The sequence below is a fragment of the Saccostrea cucullata genome, unplaced genomic scaffold (genome assembly GCF_032062105.1).
Source record: "Saccostrea cucullata isolate Sc308-1 unplaced genomic scaffold, CSIRO_AGI_Scuc_v1 ctg2081, whole genome shotgun sequence".
Lineage (NCBI taxonomy): Eukaryota > Metazoa > Mollusca > Bivalvia > Ostreida > Ostreidae > Saccostrea > Saccostrea cuccullata.
Window position 1 is genome coordinate 12571 of NW_026918271.1, and position 21897 is coordinate 34467.

The following is a 21897-nucleotide window of genomic DNA, read 5'->3' on the forward strand; positions in this document are numbered from 1 at the left end:
TATCTTTCTGACTGAGGATTGGATATCCTTAAAAAGAAATTGACCCAAGAAATACAGGGGCGTAGCCAGGGTGTTTTTGATGTATCTGCAGATCTGTAGCGTTAGGGCACAGAGACCTGACGTTATTTATTTTTCTTGTAATAAAAAAATATACACATACCTAATAATATTTATTAGGTCTGTTAGGTATGTGTATATATTTTTAATTACAAGAAAAATAAGTAACCACTTAGGTGCCTGTGCGTTAGGGTTTTATATATTTGTCTTTGACCATAACGCTACAGATCCGGTAGTGCAAAAAAGTGCAATACGGCGCAATATTTTTTGCGCTCTTTTGAGGAGAATTTCTCCTTTTTCCAGCATCGGTCAATCAACTAGCTACCTTTCAACTCCTAAATTCTAGACACGGGATCTGTAGCATTGAAAGGCTATATGGTTCAGCTTTCAATTTTTTTTTTCATTAAAATAAAATAAAACATATTATTTGTGAATATTTTTAAACCACCACAAAATTAGTCCCAAGTGAGCAGAATATGGAATGCCATATACGACAGCCAACTGCTTACTGCCAACTATCAATATAAATATAAAATTTATTCAAATATGTGTGACAGTTGGCAGTAAGCAGCTGACAGTTGGCAGGAAGCAGTCAGCAGTTAGCTGTCGTATATGGCATTCCATACCAACTAGAGAAATTTTTTTTTACTTACCTGAAAAAATTGACAAGCAAAAAAGCAACAAAACAAAACCAAAAAAAAAAATCGAATAAACGAGAATTACAGGTTGTCCAAACCTCGAAAATCCTATTTCGTGTGTGTGTGTGGGGAGGGGGGGGGGGGAGGTAGTGGCCAATTTTTTCAAAGCCAACTTACTATCAGTTCCAATTTTTCCCTACAATTCTTGATAATACTATACTATGGTAAAAAGTGGGGGGAGGGGGCAACCATGCTTTCAATGAACATTTACTATAGTAAAGGTAATGTTGGGGAAAAAAGTAGGGGGGAGCCCTGGAGAAAGCCGACACCTTGAGGCTGATTCAGCACCTAAGGGCAGGCAACTCTTTGAGTGCTAATTTAATAGCACCCTGGACCCTGTGAATCTGTGTCTGTTAGTGGCCCTCCTGTACTGTTTTGATGTCAGTCTGTTGGAACATGAAGATGGAAGAGGTAAGTAATTTAATACTCTTCAACATTTCACAAAGCACAGATGTAAGGAATGTTATATGTAATATCCATTAAGTTGAAGAATTGTGAAAATTTTAATTGTAAACATAAAATTTCTGTGCTCTGAATATTAGCAAGAGTTGTTCTAATAAGAATGAGTAGAAAGGTTAAAGTTGATGACCTTTGACATTTACTTAGGTCCTGCAGCGTTTACCATTGACTGACTCGACCTACATACCTGACATACACCAGGATCTCATGTCTACGCGAGTCTGGACCAACCCTGGACAGAAGAGCGTGGTGCTGCTGGCCTGGGGGTGACCCTCAGACAACTCAACCAGTACCAGACCCCCACAGGTAAAATATCTAATCTTATCTAAAGAGGGAACCCCAACGCTCTCCCCGGGAGCAGTATAATATTCAATACATTAATTCTTTATGGTATGTATCTTAGAGTTGATGAGATATATGTCGGTGCATGTAAGTCAATGATGATAGATTGTGAATAAATTTAATATGGCCAGGCAAGATAATTATGATGCTTTAAGCAGAAAATAAACTGGATCTCATTTTGGGGCTTTATTGATATCTGTAAGATTATTCACTCTTGATTTCCATGAACTTGATTTATATTTCTAGCTGTGAATGGAATGTGTGAAGAAGATGATGGAGGTAAATGTCATTAACGAAGCCCTGCATTGGAAGCTAATTAACATGATTTACTTCCTGTAACTGCATGTACCTGTACATGATTTCCATAAAGAGGTAGGTCTTTTGGTGCATATTTCAAGTTGACATCAAAATTTAATTTAGTTAATTATAATTTTAGCAATGCATTTTAACAAGAATTTGTTTGACAAATCATTATTTTAACTCTTCAGAATGGATTCTTAATAACACTATTAACAGCTAGGGTAGGGACTATTATTCATATTATGATAAACCAGCATAAAAATTAACGTTTTTTTTTTGTCTTGTAGGAATATTATCTAAAGAAAGAAAGTTCACGGGCTGGTTACAGACTTCATTTTTCACATGCCATTGAAGGTACATGTACTTATGTGATACCAATTAAACAAATTGTTAATGCATTTGATCACTGTGAAAAAAGGTGCCAATTTTGCATGGCTATAACTTTATCTGAAATGAAAATATTCAACATTTCAGAAAGGTTATTACAGTGACGTCACTGGTTATTATTATAATATTGATTAATGTAAAATATTTTGAAAAAAATATACCCTGTGTGATATTTAAGAAAAAAATTTTTTAGAAAGTGTCAAAAGTATACATAATTAAAAAAATTTTGCAAGAAACTTTATTGTGGATGTTTTGCAGGTAAAAGAGCTTCATACAAAAGGAGATGAGGCAGCGAGAATCGCGGCATCCCAGAGTTCCCTAGAACCTCCCACGTCACCCAGTCATGGCTTCCAGTACCTTCTGAGACTGGTACGTAACTGTCGCTAGTGTTAACTGCTTATATCAACATAATTAAGGTTTTCTGACCCTCTGACAAGAGAGATAACTCCCACGTCATCCAGTCACGGCTTCCAGTACCAACTGAGACTGGTAGGTAATTGTCGCTAGTGTTAACTGCTTATATCAACATAATTAAGGTTTACTGACCCTCTGACAAGAGAGATAACTCCCACGTCATCCAGTCACGGCTTCCAGTACCAACTGAGACTGGTAGGTAATTGTCGCTAGTGTTAACTGCTTATATCAACATAAATAAAGTTTACTGACCCTCTGACAAGAGAGATATTACTCCCACGTCATCCAGTCACGGCTTCCAGTACCAACTGAGACTGGTAGGTAATTGTCCCTAGTGTTAACTGCTTAATATCAACATAATTAAGGTTTACTGACCCTCTGACAAGAGAGATAACTCCGACGTCACCCAGTACACAGACTGAGATATAGTGTCCTAGTGTTAGACTGGTATCAACATAGTAATTCATACACAGAGACAGTTAATATAGTATAATATAGTTCCCTTTACATATTACAGGTATTATAGTATGAAATATTACAAGAGATAGGTAACATTTGAATTTTATATATGCAAAATCATATCCTACACATGTATATTATAGATATAGTATCAATTACACAGAGATTTTAGATATATTTAAATTCATACACAAAGACAGGTAGATATTGATAATAGCTACACAAAACATGTATTAATTTTACACAAACAGGTAGCTATAGTATGCATATTTCCATAGAGAACATAGAAATCTATTATCGTACACAGAGACATATTAGCGTCATATATACACAAAACATTAGATATAATCTATTTTACACATGTTTGTGATATTGTCATTTTACACAAAGACAATGAAGATATAAAATACATTGTAAAGAGAAGTTGCCTATGTATCAATCATACACAAAACATGTAGATATAGCATCATTATCATAAATTTACTTAGAAAATAGCATCATACGATACCAATATGTAAATAATTTATTATATCTCTACTCTTGATTTAAATATAGTCCATATCTTACACAAGACGCAATTTGTATCGTCTGACTGGTACACAGAGACAGCGATTGTATGATAATACACAAAACATGCCAGATATTGTCAATCCAATTTTAAATGCGCAGTGCATTGGAAATCTAACTTACACAGAATAGATAGATACTACACAGAGACAAATATGTTATCGTATAACAGAGACTTAAAATAACTTCATATCGTCCAGACATAATTACTAAAATACGACATGAGACAGGTATGTTTATTGTCTATAAATTTTTTACATTACAGGTCGATATAGTATCATATATCATACACAGATGATATAATAGATACGTACAATTAATGTAGATTAGTCATCTATATTACATTGATTTAATATAAATGTCATAAACAAAACAGGTATATATAGTAAATATCGTCACATGCAATGTTGATTCTGTTTTATTTACACAGAGACAGGTAGATATGTGTACACAGAGACAGGTAGATATAGTTCATATCTGTACACAGAAGACGGTAGATTAGTATCATATCTTACACAGAGACATCCAGATGTTGATATCTTACACAGAGACAGGTAGAACTATACTCTTCAACAGTGGAAATAGCTAAGTATCATGTACACCAGACAGGTAGGAAAAGTCTATATATTTACACAGAGATAGGTAGATATAAGTTATGTTACACAGAGACAGGTAGATATAGCATAATCATTAATAAGACAGGTAGATTAGTATTATGTCTAAACAAAGACAGGTATATATATCTTACTATCAAAGACAGGTAGATTTGCATTGTACACAGAGTCACTGTAGATATTATCATATCGTACACAGAGAATTTAATCTCTCTAGTACCCTTACATCCAGATTTTTGATCTGTTTTACATTACACAGTGTCAGCTGTATAAGTTTCATATCATACATAGAGACAGGTTGATATAGTAATTATTGTACACAAAGACCCAGGAAGATATAGTATCATATCATACAGACAGATGATATAGATCATTCATACTGACAGGTATATTACAAAGGTGTAACGCTGTAATAATAAGTTTGATAACTACACAAGGTTTCATAAAGCGATGTACAATTTCAGCAGACCCCCCACCTCTAGATATAGAATAACATCTACAAAACAAAATATATAATTGGTCTGAAAATATTACAGTGATTTTGGTTTACAAGTTAAGGAATGTACATATTGTGTATGATTTATATTACAGATGTCATTGTATAGACTGTACGATGTTATATAAAAGGTGTGATTTTATATTACAGGTGTCGCTGTATAAGTTTGTCCATCTGGCGGGGGACCTCCTGCCCCCTCCCTCTATGTACCCTACATCCAGATGTTGATTGGTCTGTTTTATATTACAGGTGTCGCTGTATAAGTTTGTCTGTCTGGCGGGGGACCTCCTGCCCCCCTCCCTCTACGTACCCTACATCCAGATGTTGATTGGTCTGTTTTATATTACAGGTGTCACTGTATAACTGTTTGACCTTCTCTGGTCAGTGGAATGGGATCAGCCCCCCTCCCTCTACGTGGACCTACACCAGATCAGTTGATTGTCTAGATTCCTTTATTAGGTGTCAAGCTGTATAAATTTCATGTAATTTTGCGACCTAAGCTTCCCTAGCCAAAAAATACCCTATTGCTTTTGATTTTTCTGAGTGCTAACCCACATTAAATGCCCACTGTTGCTTAACCGTACAGTTGCTAATTATAAATTGAATTCAGGTAGACCCAGTTCACATAAATAGTACTTGCAGAAAAATAAGGAATGTACAGTAAAGAAGTTCTAATGACAGATGTTTTGTGTGCTGTCACAAATGGTCTAACCTTCAGCCAAAGATGTAAAAAGACAATTTAAAAGTTTTAGAGCATAATTGATTCAGCAAGCACTTAGCTTTCTTAATTTACCATATGAATCTGTTCCTTATACAACAGAAGTTTTGTATCTTGAATACCTTGGATATGTCAAATTAATTAAAAGTCCCATTACCTTTAAGTATTTTACCATTGATATCTCAAAAAATTTTCTTGCTCTAAAAAATTAACATATGGTTTGCCTGAACTTGTCTTATATATGAGTATTTTTTACACTAGGAGGCCCAGCCAGTGCCGTTTCTTGGCAGCACATTTTCCTGTCACTGAATATGTACTATACCAGTTTGCGTCGGGAGGTTCCTAGCAGTGCTGACATGTCTCACATGGGGCTCCGAGTTCCCCACCCCCAGGGAATCACCCCACAGGAACTAGAGGGGCTGGTCGTCGTCCTGAAACTGTGTCGTGTTGTGTCTGAATATGTGAGTACATTTGTCAATCATCAGATAAAGAAAATAATATTATACTATAATAGCCAAGGGTTTTGATTTGATCAACCCATAATTCATTGTAGTTTGTTATTAAGGCATGATAATAATGGACATTCTGTATTATTTTTCTTGTATTGAATAATGAGTTTATATCAATTTTAATATTCCTGAATCAAAGCATAGGAAGTAATAAAGACTTTTAAAAGGGGAATCTAATTTCGAAATCTGCATAAATGGCAGATTACCGGTACTATCTAACACCAGAAAAATTGGCATCTTATTTTACAGAATGAGAACTGCCGCATGGCGTTCTGTGAGAACCAGTAGTGGCAGGTGGCGGTGGTGTTATTTGGTCTGGTGACCTGTAGTATCCCCCTCGGTCTTAAAGCAGAGATCTTCAGGGTGCTGGCAGCATTCGCTAGGACGTCGGACGTGGCAGCCAGTCTTTGGCATACACTGGAAGCCTCACAGGTAACCACTGAAATACTGCTCTTTACTATTATTTTTATTGATGTTAAGTGTATTTATTGCATTGACATGCACCTCTCCTCTTGTTTTCCCTATATTGTACTGTATGTACATGTATGTGGGTTTACTAGATTAATTTGTTTAATACTTAGTTTAAAGAATCTGACCACAGTTCAGAGCAGCAGTTCCTCTCAAAGTGGAATCCAGGTAAATCTTTGTTTTCTCAGGTTAAATAATCTCTGTTCTTTTTCATAATTCTCCAGCCTAAAAAGAACAGAACTACCAATCTTGCTGTACACATAGAAATTTATCTAGAGACCAATACACTTGTAATTACATATTGTGTCTCTCATGATTGTAAGAGTTATGTACCTTTGATGTAAAAAAAAATTACAGCTGGAAATGAACAATACACAGACAAAAAAGGTAGAAAGAGATTGAAACAATAAAAATTTTTTATCAGCTCTACTGGTCACAGACCAGAAGAGCTTATGCGATAGTATGGTGTCTATCGTCCATCTGTCTGTCTAGCTGTCCGTCTGTCTGTAAACAATTTTTCAAAACGCTACTCCTCCTACAGTTTTGGTCTGATTTTAATATAACTTGGCACACAAGTAGACTACACTAAGATACATAAAATAGAGCATCAGTTTTTTATTTTGAAGAACAGTGATGCCATTGTTACTAAAAATAGAAATGTCTTTTGTTATATCCTTTGTTATAAGTACAAACCAGTAGAGCTACAGTCTCGACAGAGACTTCTGGTTTTAAAATTGTATCTGTCATTTGCATTGACATTAATTGAAAATGTGGTTTATTGTGTGTGATTTATTGCCAAAGGTAATTTAAAGTTGCAAGTGACTGTTTAAGAATCCCTTGTATACAACTGCAGGATTGATTTCTTTCAAGTAAATCATAATGTAAAGCTTTATTTACAGTGGGAGGTGTCCAGTGACTGTCTAAGGATCCTATGTAAGCTCCTGCGGGAGTATGAAGTGGTGGGGGCTGACTTTGGGGAGGAGCTGGTTGAGGTACAGATGGGGGGCGTGGTCCCCGCTAACAAGTCCCTGGGGTACATCCTGATGCTTCACCTACTGATGGACTCCCACTTCCTGTCCAAGGTGAGATTCATATATTTTCCTGCTTAAATGGATATCTTTATTGAGATTTTTTTTAAAAATTGGGCTGGGAGTGGAGACATATGTGCTTTGTTTTGTTAAGAATTGAAGTTACATAATTATTTCAGGTGTTGAAAATACTGGATGACAGCGTCCGACAACTTGAAACATACAAGGCTATACTAGGTAAATAGTGATTAAAGAAATTCAGGTGTTTTTTTTGTGTTGTAAAGTGTTTAAATTTGTTTGGTTGATTGAACTGGCTAATCACAGGCACCTGACGTTACTTATTTTTCTTTTAATAAAAAAAATATACACATACCTAATAATAAACAAGGTACCCATCAAAACCCGCCATCTTGGATTTTCGAAGTAGGTCATCACTTGTATTTTCGTCTGAAACTCCGTCAAATAAATTCCCTGCAACCATATTCTTTCTGTGGCCAGTCTTTCGAGGTCCAAACTTACGGACACTGCAGCCAGAAAGGCGCATCACACTTGCAAATATTGAAAATCCCTCGTCAAACTCACTCCCGCACCTGCACCATTATGAAGATCCTAAGGAATCCCAAAAAAAAGGGGGCTACCTACTGCTTCAACATTCCGAGAAATCACCAAAGGGGGGCCGGAAGTTTACATACGACTTGAAATTCTTAGGAAAGCCCTTTTTTTAATGGTCAATATATTTGTACGATTTATTTTTAAAAATAACCGGTGAAAATTAGTACCTATTCCAAAAACAATAATTCAGACAATAATACAACGTAATATACATGTAAGAACATTCATTTTATTTCTCTCAATATAATTTCGATAAAGCTTGATCAAAGCGATTATATATTTTGTAAATGTCGAAGATCGGCCTGATCATGCTAGATGATCAGTGAACATTTTCGAGACAAATTGAGTCGGTTTTAAGTCCCTACTTACATGTACATGCACTAAATATAATTAATAACACTGTCATTATTGATGCCCTGATTGAGCGCTATCCGTGCAGAAGATTGACTTTATTTAAAGTATGTACATTTTGTACGCACGTGTAAAAAAAAGGGGGGGGCCCTCTCCTATTTAAAATTATAAAAAGCCGAAGATTGCATATTGCATAGGAATGTCAGGAAGCATTTTTGAGATCTGCAATTTAATGTATTGCAATAAAGTTACGTGGCATGGCGACATTTTTATTTTTTTTTTCTTGGTGACAGATTATACATATACATGTTGCACAGGCTTATATTTGATTTCTTTACATATCCTTTCATCAGTGTGATCCCTCTCCTTTTTCAATTAAGAATATGCCAGGTATATATGTATATATATATATAATTTGATGGTTTGCAGTCTATTGTTTTTTGAAAATTATTCAATTAACTCTAGATGATTTGTTGTTGATTTTTTTTTTCAAGCACCCCCCTCTTTTATTCAAGATTGTTTCGAACGCAACGACAAATTGTATATCAAAATTTAATATTGTATATTTTACAGGTATATTTATATTAAAAGTGAATTTATTTTTAATAAATTTTGCATTTTTTTCATTTCTATAATCGAAATATTTATAAAAATTTCAAAGTAATTATAACACCCCGCTTTAGATCCACCACAAAACTGACAAATACTGAATTCCCAGTGTGCCTATTACTTTTCGTGAAAATTACGCTATTTGTCCAATTTTACGGGACAACCCTGGTATAAAGCTTTATTTATAGTCCTGAGGTGTAGCATATTGATGTAAACTTCTGGCCCCCCTTTGGGGAATTTTGGGGAGGATGTTGAAGCAGTAGGTCGAGTTTGACGAGGGATTTCCAACATTTGCAAGTGTGATGCACCTGAAGGCTGCAGTGTCCTGTAGGTGAGTTTAATTTCCTCGAAAGATGGCCACAGAAAGAATTGGGCTTGAAGGTGGAATTTATGTACGGAGTTTTGTTAAAATTGAAGTTGATGAATTATTTCAGAAAATTGAAAGACTGGTGGTGTTTTGAAGGCTATACCTTGTTTATTATTAGGAATGTGTATGTTTTAAATTTTATGTAAAGTGAAAAATTTGTTTGGTTGCCTGTGTGGCTAATGTTAAATAAGTGAATTTGATTGGTTGGATGGACTGGATAATGTTATGTGAGGTAATTTGATTGGTTGATATTACTGGCCAATGCTAGGGGAGCAGGAGAGTTAATTTGATTGGTTGATTGTATTGACTGATGCTAAGAGAGCTAATTTGATTGGTTGATCTGTACAGGACAGGAGTCCCTGGAGTCGGCCAGTCTGCTGTGTTTACAGCTGATAGAGACGAGTCTGGAGAAGTCGGGGATGTTCCTGGACGCGTGTCGTGAGACAGGAGCCTCCGCCATGGTGTCCGCCATGGATCATCTTCTCCTGAGTATTAATCCACACAGCGGGAAAGCCGACCACCTCCTTAATGTCACAAAGTAGGTCAATAAAAGTAACAAAAATAACAAGCAAAACATTTATTTTATTTGAATAATATGAAAGTTTTATTGCGTTTAGTCATTCAAGTCTTATAAAAAATGGAAAGTTGTAAGAAACATTAATTTTATCATCCTATATTGGGTGATCATGGTCACAACTGGTGTTTTATAATCTTTTAGGTTTATACAGTTCAGCATTCCTCTTCCTGAGCATGCCCAGTCAGCCATGAAGATCCTGTATCGCGTGTGTCACTCGGCTCCTGTCCTATTGGCCACGTCAATCTGTTCACATTAAATCAGGTAACAGTATAATTTGATAAAGACACCAAGATAAACATTTTTTAAAGCTCTGAATTCTCCTTGAACTGAGAATTATTTCCAGTCTGGTTGACACTGAAAAAGATGCTACATAGTACACTGTGTGTAGTTCCAGAATTAGATAAATGGGTACACTAGATTGTTATTAGGGTTCTTTAGAAATCTTATGCCATGTAATTCTTGGTTTACATTATTGTATCACATAAAATTCATTATTCCAGACCTTTCACATGGAGCTGCTCCACGGATTTGTGGAAAGTCTGGAAGTGGAGGAACCAGAACAAATGGTGGAGAAGACAATCCACTTACCTGAGGAAGAGGGTATGTACTCAGTAGTGTGGAGAGAGAGAGAGAATCCACTTACCAGAGGGAGAGGGTATGTACTCAGTAGTGTGGAGAGAGAGAGAGAGAGAGAGAGAGAGAGAGAGAGAGAGAGAGAGAAAATCCACTTACCAGAGGGAGAGGGTATGTACTCAGTAGTGTGAGAGAGAGAGAGAGAGAGAGAGAGAGAGAGAGAGAGAGAGAATCCACTTACCAGACCTGGGAGAGGGTATGTACTCAGTAGTGTGAGAGAGAGAGAGAGAGAGAGAGAGAGAGAGAGAGAGAGAGAATCCACCTACCAGAGGGAGAGGGTATGTACTCAGTAGTGTGGAGAGAGAGATAGAGAGATAATCCACCTACCAGAGGGAGAGGGTACTGTATAGCGGGTTATTTTAGCGGGGTTTTAATTTAGGCTTATTTTGGCGTTTTGATTGTAACCTGCTAAAATTATTGTCGCTAAAATAGTCAGTATGTTAAAATTGTCTGGAGAGAGTGTTCATCTGTGAAGGAGAGAGAGACCCTGTGTCAGTAGTGTGGAGAGAGACTAAAATAAATGAGAGAGAGAAAATTATTGGCATACCTTTGAGAGAGAGAGAGAAACAGAGAGAGAGAGATTTTACAACTGGAGAAAGAGAGCCAAGAAAAGAGAGCAATACGGTATGTACTTAGTAGTGTGGAGAGAGAGATAGAGAGAAAGAGAGAGAGAATCCACTAACCAGAAAGAAAGTGAGAGAGAGAGAAAATCCACTTACCTAGGGTCCCATAGAGAAGTGAAAGGGGGTGAGAATGATCTGATATACCAGAGGAAGACAGTATCTAGGGACTCCGTGAGGTGGAGAAACTAGGGTCTCACAGAGAAGGTTGGGGTGTATTGTTCAGAGAAAGATGATAAAAATGGTTTCAACAGTGAGGTGTAAAGGAGGGGGGCATTCACCTGATAAACCTGAGGAAGATGGTATCTAAGAATCCCAACAGTGTGGATTGATCTCATATAGTTTTGAATTCCCATTTTGTTTAAACAATACTGTATATCGTATAAGTAGAAATTTTAGTGAAGATTTAATTTTGGCATTGTTAGCGAGGCTGCTGAGATCGCTAAAATTACATATCGCTAAAAATTTATTGCGTATTATTTGTAATAGGTTCTTTAATCAACATTTTTAAATCGCTAAAATTACATCTCGCTAAAGATAAAATACGTTTTTAAGAACAAAGCGCTAAATTTGCGTCTCGCTAAAATTTCCACATACGGTGTTTACAGTGAATCCCCCCTCCTGACCCCTCCCTTTTTTTAACTTGGGCAAATTTGAAATAACATTATCTCATAAACAGAACTGTGTCTTAGTGAAAATCAAATTAAATTGTTTTCAGGAGTGATAGTGTGAAAAAGATGTAAACAGAAATATTCCTGCATATAGTTGATGCTAAAAGAATTGCATTTTTCTCTCTCAGATATAAATGTAAACATTAACACAAATATAATGTTTTAAATTTCTGAGAAGTTCAAAGAATGCCATATTATAATGTCACTTTAATACTGATTATCTTTATTGTTACAGATGATTCCTGTGAGATCGGCCACGTCCGTAACTCCACCAGACAGTACCTACTTCAGGTCCTACTGAGATCTCTAGACCAACCTTCACCAAACTTGGCACACCTGCTGCTGGGCTTTGACATTAGGAAGTCTGTTAGCAGGACTCTGCTCCAGGATCCAGGTGAGCTGAAAAAAGAAGTTTTGTCTAAATTTTACTTCAAGATGCAAAAGATTCTAAGATCTAGCATTGAAAATTTTGCACATTCACAAATTTATTTTGAATTTCTAAAACCAGGTATCCTGGGATCCCCTAAGACCTGTCTACATGCGGTCCTGTCCCTGTTAGAGAGGGGGGTGGGGACACACTCCGGCCCCACCTACCTGAGGGACACTCCACGACTGCCAATTTTGGACCAAATTTCATCTGTATCCTAAAGGTTAAAGTGTAAGTCTAGCTAAAATTTATTATATGAGATTTGAATTGAAGAAAGGTAACATTTTCCTTTAATCTTTTCACAGATATTCTTGTTGACAGTTTGGGGGGGGGGATATGTTTGATTTTAGAGAAAGAAAAAGCTAATGTATTTTTTTGCAAGATACTGCATTCAGTTTTGATAATTAAAAAGCTATTCATAATCTTTAGGTGACAGATGATGCCTTGACAGAGTAAACTGCCCCTGTGGCTGGGATCATTCTGACTCTGATGACAAATCTACGTCAGTATTTCTGTCAGGATTCTGTCACCGACGATGAAACCTCACACTTCCTCACCATGCTGGACTCCACAGCAGGTCAAGGTCAAACAGGGTCATGGGGTCACGACCCAATTTGCTTCCTCCCTTCAACTGGTGCTTAGAGGAGTGATAGATCACATTCTGCTTGCAATTACGAATATATCAAAATATCTGAAGGGTACATGTACATACTTTTTCGCTGAAAAGAAATTTTTCAAGTGCGTGTTCATAAGACTATAATTTCAAATTACTTTAAACCTACAAAACTAAGAAATTTTAATTAATATCTAATTCTGTTAAGGTGGTGGTCAGCAGAGAGTGAGAGCTAATCTATATGGGGCCCTGCTGTTAATTATCTACAAATAGTTCAGAAACCCAAGTCACTGACTCACACAGATACAGGTATGTCTAAGTAGATGTCACAAGTCTTGTTTAAGAATATACATCAAAGTAAGATGTTAAAGCCTGAATGTCAACAAAACTCCACAGATTTTGCTCTTACTTTGTGGCATACATGGATCAACTTAAAATTGTATGTTTTAGTTAAAACATGATTTTTAAGGGGTCCGACTTATAAATACAAAGTGACTGTGTGTTACAGAGTTTGTTGACTCGGGTGGCAGAATCAGCGGTGGGGGCCCACACCTTGTTACAGTGTGGAGTTGTGCAGAGACTGGCGGGATGTGTCTTCTTTGACCTTCGACCTGACTTTGACAGGTGGGTGTGTCAGCTATTGGGTCTTGTGAATGTCTATAGAAATCAAACATGTCAAAGTACATATGAAAATGAACAAAATTATTAATAGCTGTTTAGGATTTACAGTTTGGAAGTTTGCATGAAATATGACTGAATGAGGATTAAAAGTTTTGTAAGTATTGGATGAGCAAACATGTACATGTTGATTATTGACCGTATTGTACGCTTTACAGAGATGAAGCCAGTGTAGATACAGAGGAGGACTTCCTGCCCAGCCCCATGGCCCGCTATCGATAACTTCTCTTTCCTGCCCTCAAATTCTGTCTGGCCATGCTGACCTCACTGGGTATAACTGGGTATACAAAACCAGGACTGTGGCAATCAGAATAGTTACTACAGATATATTTGTATAATGCAGTACCCCTCATGGACCCAAGTCACTAGTTAGATAGTTCCCTAGAAAGTAGAATATCAAGTAGACTTTGTCATGCTTTGACTTATGGGTTACCGGGATCAGTATCAGTTTACACGTTCTTGTAGAATAATTTCATAGCTTACTTAAAAATAGATTAGAATCGAGTAATTGATATGTTTAAAAAAATGTTGTCATGGGAATGTAAATTTATGGGTAAGGGTGACCCATGGAATCCAGAAATATCAGACCCCCACAAACATTTTACAGAATTGTTAACCATTCTATGCTGTTATAGGTGATGCACAGTTTATCTTATATCACGGAGAAGTTTTCCACGGAATTCTACGAGACAGACAGCCCAGTTTAAGTCTCCCTGCTCTACTTGAACTAGCTCTAACTACAGCGGTAACTGACACAAGCTAACTCCAGAGGTAAATACTGTTGTTTGTCGAAGCTGATTCTGTTTCGTTATTATGACATCTTAACTCAGGTACTATTGTTTTTCAAACATTTAGTTAAAAATGTTCAAACGATATATGTATCTTTATTTCTAATGTTCTACAAAACAGGCATTCCAGATGCAGAATTTGATGACCTTGATCCAGCTGGAATAGAATTGAAAGGTCAAAAGGTCAGGATTGAGAGACAAATGTTGGCACTGATGCCAAAGCACTTGCACTTGCCATTAAATCAGGGACCTGTAAATATATATAAATATTATACTTTCATGTAAATTACTTGAATCTGATTCGTCGAGAAACATTTGATAAAAAACACTACTACCCGCTGAATAATGAAGCCACGCCCTCCTGCGTAGCAACAGTCAACATTGCTTGACGACGGGTGGTATAAATTACAAAAAATAGCGACTGTGCGGAATTTATGCGCGCACGGTTCACTGTAACATGTTTTTGTATAAAACATTCAGTATAATAAAATAAATATTGCATGTAGTTGAGTGTAACATTGAAAATTTTCACCCCTCGAAAACCATTGTCAACCTCGGCTGCGCCTCGGTTGACAATGGCTTTCTTGGGGTGAAAATTTTCAATGTTACACTCAACTACATGCAATATTTATATAATGTGATATTTTTTATCAACCCCCTATTTGTCTTTTTGGAAAAATAGTCAATCAGGGAAACACAATATCACTCTCATAATTAGGTAAACATTCGCCAACTTTTCTTTAGTGTTGCAATCACATGGACGTGGCACAATGTTAAATTTTATTTTAAATAAAAGAAATAGAGTATTTACGCATTTTTAGCTCACCTGAGCCGAAGGCTCAAGTGAGCTTTTCTGATCACATTTTGTCAGTCGTCCGTCCGTCTGTCCGTCCGTCCGTCCGTCTGTCCGTCTGTGTGTCCGTCTGTAAACTTTTCACATTTTCAACTTCTTCTCATTTAGAACCACTGGGCCAATTTTGACCAAACTTGGTACAAAGCATCCTTGGGTAAAGGGAAATTTAAATTGTTAAAATGAAGGGACATATCCCCTCGCAAGGGGAGATAATCAAGAAAAGACAAAAATAGGGTGGGGTCATTAAAAAATCTTCTTCTCAAGAACCACTGGGCCAGTAAAGCTGAAACTTATGTGGAAGCATCCTGGGGTAGTGTAGATTCTAAATTGTTCAAATCATGACCCCCGGGGGAAGGGCGGGGCCACTATGGGGAATCAAAGTTTTACATAGAAATATATAGGAAAAATCTTTGAAAATCTTCTTCTCAAGAACCACTGGGCCAGAAAAGCTGAAACTTACACTGAAGCATCCTGGTATAGTGTAGATTCTAAATTGTTCAAATCATGACCCCCGGGGGAAGGGCGGGGCCACAACGGGGAATCAAAGTTTTACATAGAAATATGTAGGAAAAATCTTTGAAAATCTTCTTCTCAAGAACCACTGGGCCAGAAAAGCTGAAACTTATGTGGAAGCATCCTGGTATAGTGTAGAATCTAAATTGTTCAAATCATGACCCCCGGGGGAAGGGCGGGGCCATTATAGGGAATCAAAGTTTTACATAGAAATATATAGGAAAAATCTTTGAAAATCTTCTTCTCAAGAACCACTGGGCCAAAAAAGCTGAAACATATGTGCCCATGGAAAGATCATGGGGTAGTGTAGATTTCAAAATGTCTAAATTATGATCAATGGGGTAGGGTGGGGATGCATTATGTATAACAAGGGTGAAATCTGGTAAAGAACAGAATGGTCAAAGCTTCTCAGGTGAGCGATGTGGCCCATGGGCCTCTTGTATTCATATTAAAACTATGAAGTTTCTTTGATAAACGGTTATCATGATTATATAAATATTGCATGCAGTTGAGTGTAACATTGAAAATTTTCACCCCAAGAAAGCCATTGTCAACCGAGGCGCAGCCGAGGTTGACAATGGTTTTCGAGGGGTGAAAATTTTCAATGTTACACTCAACTACATGCAATATTTATTATATTATACTGAATGTTTTATACAAATACATATTACAATGAACCGTGCGCGCATAAATTCCGCGCAGTCGCTATTTTTTGTAATACCACCCGTCGTCAAGCAGTGTTGACTGTTGCTACGCAGGAGGGCATGGCTTCATTATTCAGCGGGTAGTAGTGTTTTTTATCAAATGTTTCTCGACGAATCAGATTCAAGTAATTTACATGAAAGTATAATATAATCAATTATTGTCTGCAAGCTCAATCGCCATGCTTGATTGCATTATTTACCTCGGGCGATAGATGATTGACACGGCGAGAAGCCAAACTTTGAAGGTGCTATAGTAAGTATCGGGTAACAACTAACAATAATTTTATTAAATTAAAATTTGGCAGAAATTTTTTGATCAATCCAACTATGTACAGTGCTTGTGTATAATAATTATATAAAATCCAACGACCCTTCGATTTTATGTAATCGCGCGTTCCATTTACATGTACTTATGTGAAAGCTTTGAACATATACACAAAAAAAATATTTAGACATCGGTTATCGCACAAAAAAATTTAACGTCCAGGGGCTCTTGCGCCAAAGGCACTAAAATTAGTAGTGCGCCAAATATTCATTGAACACCTTACATTCAGACTAATAGTCTGATGCATTTCACATGACCAAATGAATTTACTTTTATTATCAACAAGGTCATTTCTTTTTATCGGTTGTTTTCTTATGTTGATCCCCTGTCTCTTGTGGCCTTATCCTATCCCTAGGGGTCATGACTTGTTTTATGGTAACATTTAATGGAATTGTTATCCTTATTCTTTTTCAGAAGCATTTACCATATTGTAAATGTTAAGTAATTTCAGCATCAGGAAAACATATTGTAACTTTGTATAATGTCAGATTTTTTTTTTCTTCAATTTATAGGACCAACCTCACAGTTTCCTCGAGTTTTGTTCCGACCGAGTCTGGATGAAGCCCTTGCTAGAGACCTAGGAAGTACTGACGGTAAGTTATTTATAGCACTAGAGGTCAGAGGTCAATACCTGTTATATTGAATAATTTCCTTCTCTCTGATTGGCTGAGATCCAACAATGTTAGAAAAATAATACGCTATATTGACCTGCACGTCACCTTTCAATATAAGAAATTATTGCAGGTCAATATAATAAATCATGTGACCCTCCAGGTCAATATCAGGAATTATTGCAGGTCAATATAATGAATTAATTATTGACATGTTCCATTTTTTCTGTAACAATGTGTTCTTGTTGAAATTTCTTGTTAAACCTTTCAATTAAAGCAAAAAAACAGTCTTGTAGGAGTTTGCTATCATTTATAATCATGTGATAAGATAGATATTGCTATTTTTTGCGGTTAATACGATGATTTAGACACCTGAGGAGTACAATATTCACTGAGCCCAAATATTGTACTTCGAAGGTGGCTAAATCATCGTATTGACCTAAAAACAGCAATAATTGTATATTATTATATAAAAGGGTAGAGGTCTTTATTTTTAAACATTTTTTGTTTTAAATGTATTTGTAACATATCTTGTTGCAGACACTTCATTCCTGAGTAGCAGTACAGTCCAGGCCCCCAGCTTAGGGGTGGTTGTGTACCAACTCCGTCAGTGTGCTAACCACTTTATGTCTGTGTACGAGAGTCACAAACAACATCTCCTTAAACTACAGAGTCTGGCTGATCTTAGTACAGATGACCTCAAACAGGTAAAGACACAAACAACACCTCCGTAAACTACAGAGTCTGGCTGATCTTAGTACAGACGACCTCAAACAGGTACAGAGATAATAAAATCGAAGCATAACATACGACAAAAGATATGAAATCGGAGAAGGTTGTTATTTTTAGTCATTTAGAATATATGTCTTTTATGTATATTTATTTTTATAAATTATGTATTTATCTGTTTATTTAGTTTTCTGTTGTAGAAGAGAAGCTTACATCTCATCAGAGACAGAAACTCGCTAAAACTCGCCTCACCAAAATCGTGCAATACAAAGAGGAACAACTGCATTACTTTGCTTGTATCCTTTATGAATGAAGAGTGATATTATAAAATAGGAATAATAGTTTTTTGTTTGAAGTTGAAGCAATTTTTAGGTCATATGAGTAAACTTGGGTGACCTATTGCAATCCGTTTTCGTCGTGCGTTGTGGGTTAACATTTGAACATTTTCACTTCTTCTCTGCAACCACTATACCAATTTCAACCAAATTTCACATAAAGCATCTAGTATGGGTGAAGGGCAGTCAAACTGTTTGCATGATTGTAATCAGCATTGAGTCCTCTACCAAAATTGTGAAATTCATGGCCCTGGGGTCAGGGGTTTTAGTGCTAGGGTGGGTCTAAAATGAGTATGTGGTGAAAATGCATTATTTCTTTGAAAATCTTCTTTGATTCTGGGTATTAAATAAACTAACTATTAAGTACATAGTTATGATGAGCAAGATTGCCTCTACCAAATTTGTAAATTTTATGGCCCCAGGATCAGGGGTTTTGGTGTTAGGGCAGGGCTCTATTAATTATTTAGTGAAAATACATTAAATCTTTGAAAAATTTCTTCTCTGCCCCTGGGTATTAAGCAGATGAACTACCTATATGGTTATGATTAGCAAGGACCCTAATCTTCCAGAATTGTGAATTTCAAGGCCCCAGGGTCAGGGGTACCACAGAGGGGTGGGGGCTGTACTTATATACTGAAAATGAATGAATTGTTTGAAATCTGCTCCTTGGTATTTATCAAATAGTTTTGAAAAGCAAGGGTGCCTTTTCAAAAATTGTGCAATGTGTGGACCTAGGGTCTAGCTGGGGTTCATGTGTGGTGGGGGCACTACTGAATTATTGCTGAATATTACTGATTAGATGAAATGCATTTTTTGTTCCGCTATCCTGTCTATGGGTATTAAGTAACCAAACTAAGCAATTGTTAAGTGTATAGTTATGATGATCAATGGTGCCTTTTTCAAAATTGTGTATTATGCCATAGCATCTGGCTTAAAACATGAATCAAATTCAATCACTGAAAAGTTGTTGCATGATGCTCAGGTTACCTATAAGGCCCGTGGGCCTCTTGTTTTTTAAATGTTGGCAAGTTCTGTGCATTTTCAAACAGGAGGATAAGGTAGAAGCATTGAAAAGCTAGAACAAACATAAATCAGTAATCTCCCTTGACTGTGCTGCAGACATCTTGGAGAACTGTCTGTTTATGTTGTGGCGCCACCTGGAGTATTATCTCATTCACTGCGTTCCTGTCAATCAGCAGACATCTACATACCAGAGTCAGACTCGGAGACTCACTCAACTCAGGAGGCTTCAAGGTTAGACAAGCTCTTTGTTTCTCCTGCAGACGAGTTTATACCTTTTCATCTTTTTTTGTTCAGTGAAATATTAGTATATTGTATGCAGGGAAAATTTTACATTCAATTTTTTATACCTTCTTCACAAGTGTGAAAATGACGGAGTTTGGGTGAGAAGTTTTGGTGAATTTAAATAAGGCAAAATTGTTTGAAAAATTTAGTGGGCAAAAATAAACCCGAATGAAAATAATGTTGCATACAATAATTTTTTTTATCTCAGTGTGTAATGTACTTCTAGGTATAAATTATGATATCTGACAAGTTAATCTTTAAATGTTTACAGATTTGACGGGGATTTCTCATTCATCATTGGGAGAATCTGATGCTGACTCTTTACTAGACAAAGACAGACAGGTTATGATGGGGGTGACCAGTGAAGATATAGAGACACTGAAACAGACAACAAACTCAGCCATACACGACTCGCTCCTCAAAAAGATACAAAAGATTGACCAGGTAGTGAAATGACAGATAATGATTCCAAATAAAGGGAGAAACCATGAGAAAAAAATGTACAAAAATGAAAGAAAAAAATTAGTCCATACCTCTCCCACAGTCAACATTTAAAAAAAATGGTTCAACCCCCCCTCCCCCCCCCCCCCCATTCCAGCACAACCCTTAAAGCAATTCACTTTTCACCCACAGCCAAGTGTTTTAGCCAAATCTTTCGCCCGGCCCATCTTAAGATATAGTTCAGATATATGTACCCCTTCCCAATCTCCACCGTAAAAGTGGTTCAGCTATCACATTTAACTCAACTCTTCCACAGCCATAATTATAAAGTGTTTCATCCATCCATTTCCTCCAGCCTGCTTGGTTCATTGTTTTGTGAGATTAATGATTAATGGAAATTCGCTTACCATATGGAACATTGGAATTAGCATATTTTATTCCATAATAGGGTACAACTTGATCCAGATGGCATTTATATATCACACTGGATACTTTAAAATAAGAAATACAATTTATTTTTATTGAGCTATGCTTAATTCATCACCTCACTATGGAAATATCTTTGAATTTATATAAACCATTGTTTGTTTGTTTCTTTGTGTAGGAATTCTGTAAGTCCAGGACCAAATACATCTTTGTGGAGGCCCTCATAAGGAGAGTAAGAAGACTATTGAGGCTCAACACAGGGAGCTGATAACATAAAAACAGACACAGCTGCCTCACTATAGTGAAAAGATTGATGTTGTCTATAAATTTTGATACGACTTTTTTATATCTAGTTCTACTGACAGTGTACTTATTTAGCTGATATCACATGGTACTTGACGTGTTAATATCTGTTAAAATAATTTTTGACCGTGTATTAAAGATGTATGATGTAAACCTATAGGGTTTAGCACAGACATATTACTTGAACATTTAAACTTAGACAATATTAATATCATAATCATTTTCAGTTAATAGTAGTGAAAGTAAAATGATGTAAAGGTTCATTAAATCAGAATGTATATCATTAGTGACTCAAATTCGGTGACTTTATAATTGGAAATAGGACTTTAATTTTGTAAACTATTCTTATCTTGTTAAGACAAATTGGATTTTGTTGTTGTTCAAATGCACTATAATTTGGTAGATCATTTTGTAATGAAATTGATCCAAATACACCAATCATTGGCAATCAAGCCCATCGATAGTAAAAATAAAATTTGAATGGAAATACTAGGGTATTATTAAGAGTTTTGACTAAGAGCAATAAAATTGGGAACTTTGAAGTAAATAAGTAAAAGAGCTAAGGGCTAGAACTCCTGTGGTGCAGAGATGGAGAATGAGCCCCTAAATATTAGTAATGAGTATTTAAATTTAAGGGTGATGCCATGTCGGGGTTCATAGGTCAACAGATAGACCTACGGAAAAAGCATAGGTCACGGGTTAGTAATGGTGAATTAGCCAATGAAATGCATTTTTATATCCGGGACCATGGATGCCCACTGAGCACAAAATACCCTGTTTTGGCCAGAAAAGAGTATTCCCGAGAGTATAAAGTATAGAGTATGCAAAAAATCATATCTACTAGAAGTGTGGTTTGGAGTGTCGGGTCCTAATAAATCTCTTACAAGTTT

At 36.4% G+C, this 21897-nt stretch overlaps 1 long non-coding RNA gene and 1 pseudogene across 1 annotated transcript; both read left to right on the forward strand.

Annotated features, from left to right (window-relative positions):
- The first annotated feature begins 1090 nt into the window (after positions 1-1090).
- LOC134261045 (nuclear pore complex protein Nup205-like) lies at positions 1091-21395 on the forward strand (annotated as a pseudogene).
- Positions 2143-5128, forward strand: LOC134261056 (uncharacterized). The gene is made up of 3 exons (XR_009990715.1): positions 2143-2210; positions 2502-2612; positions 5043-5128. It is a non-coding gene; the product is annotated as an uncharacterized LOC134261056 (long non-coding RNA).
- Positions 21396-21897: the final 502 nt, after the last annotated feature.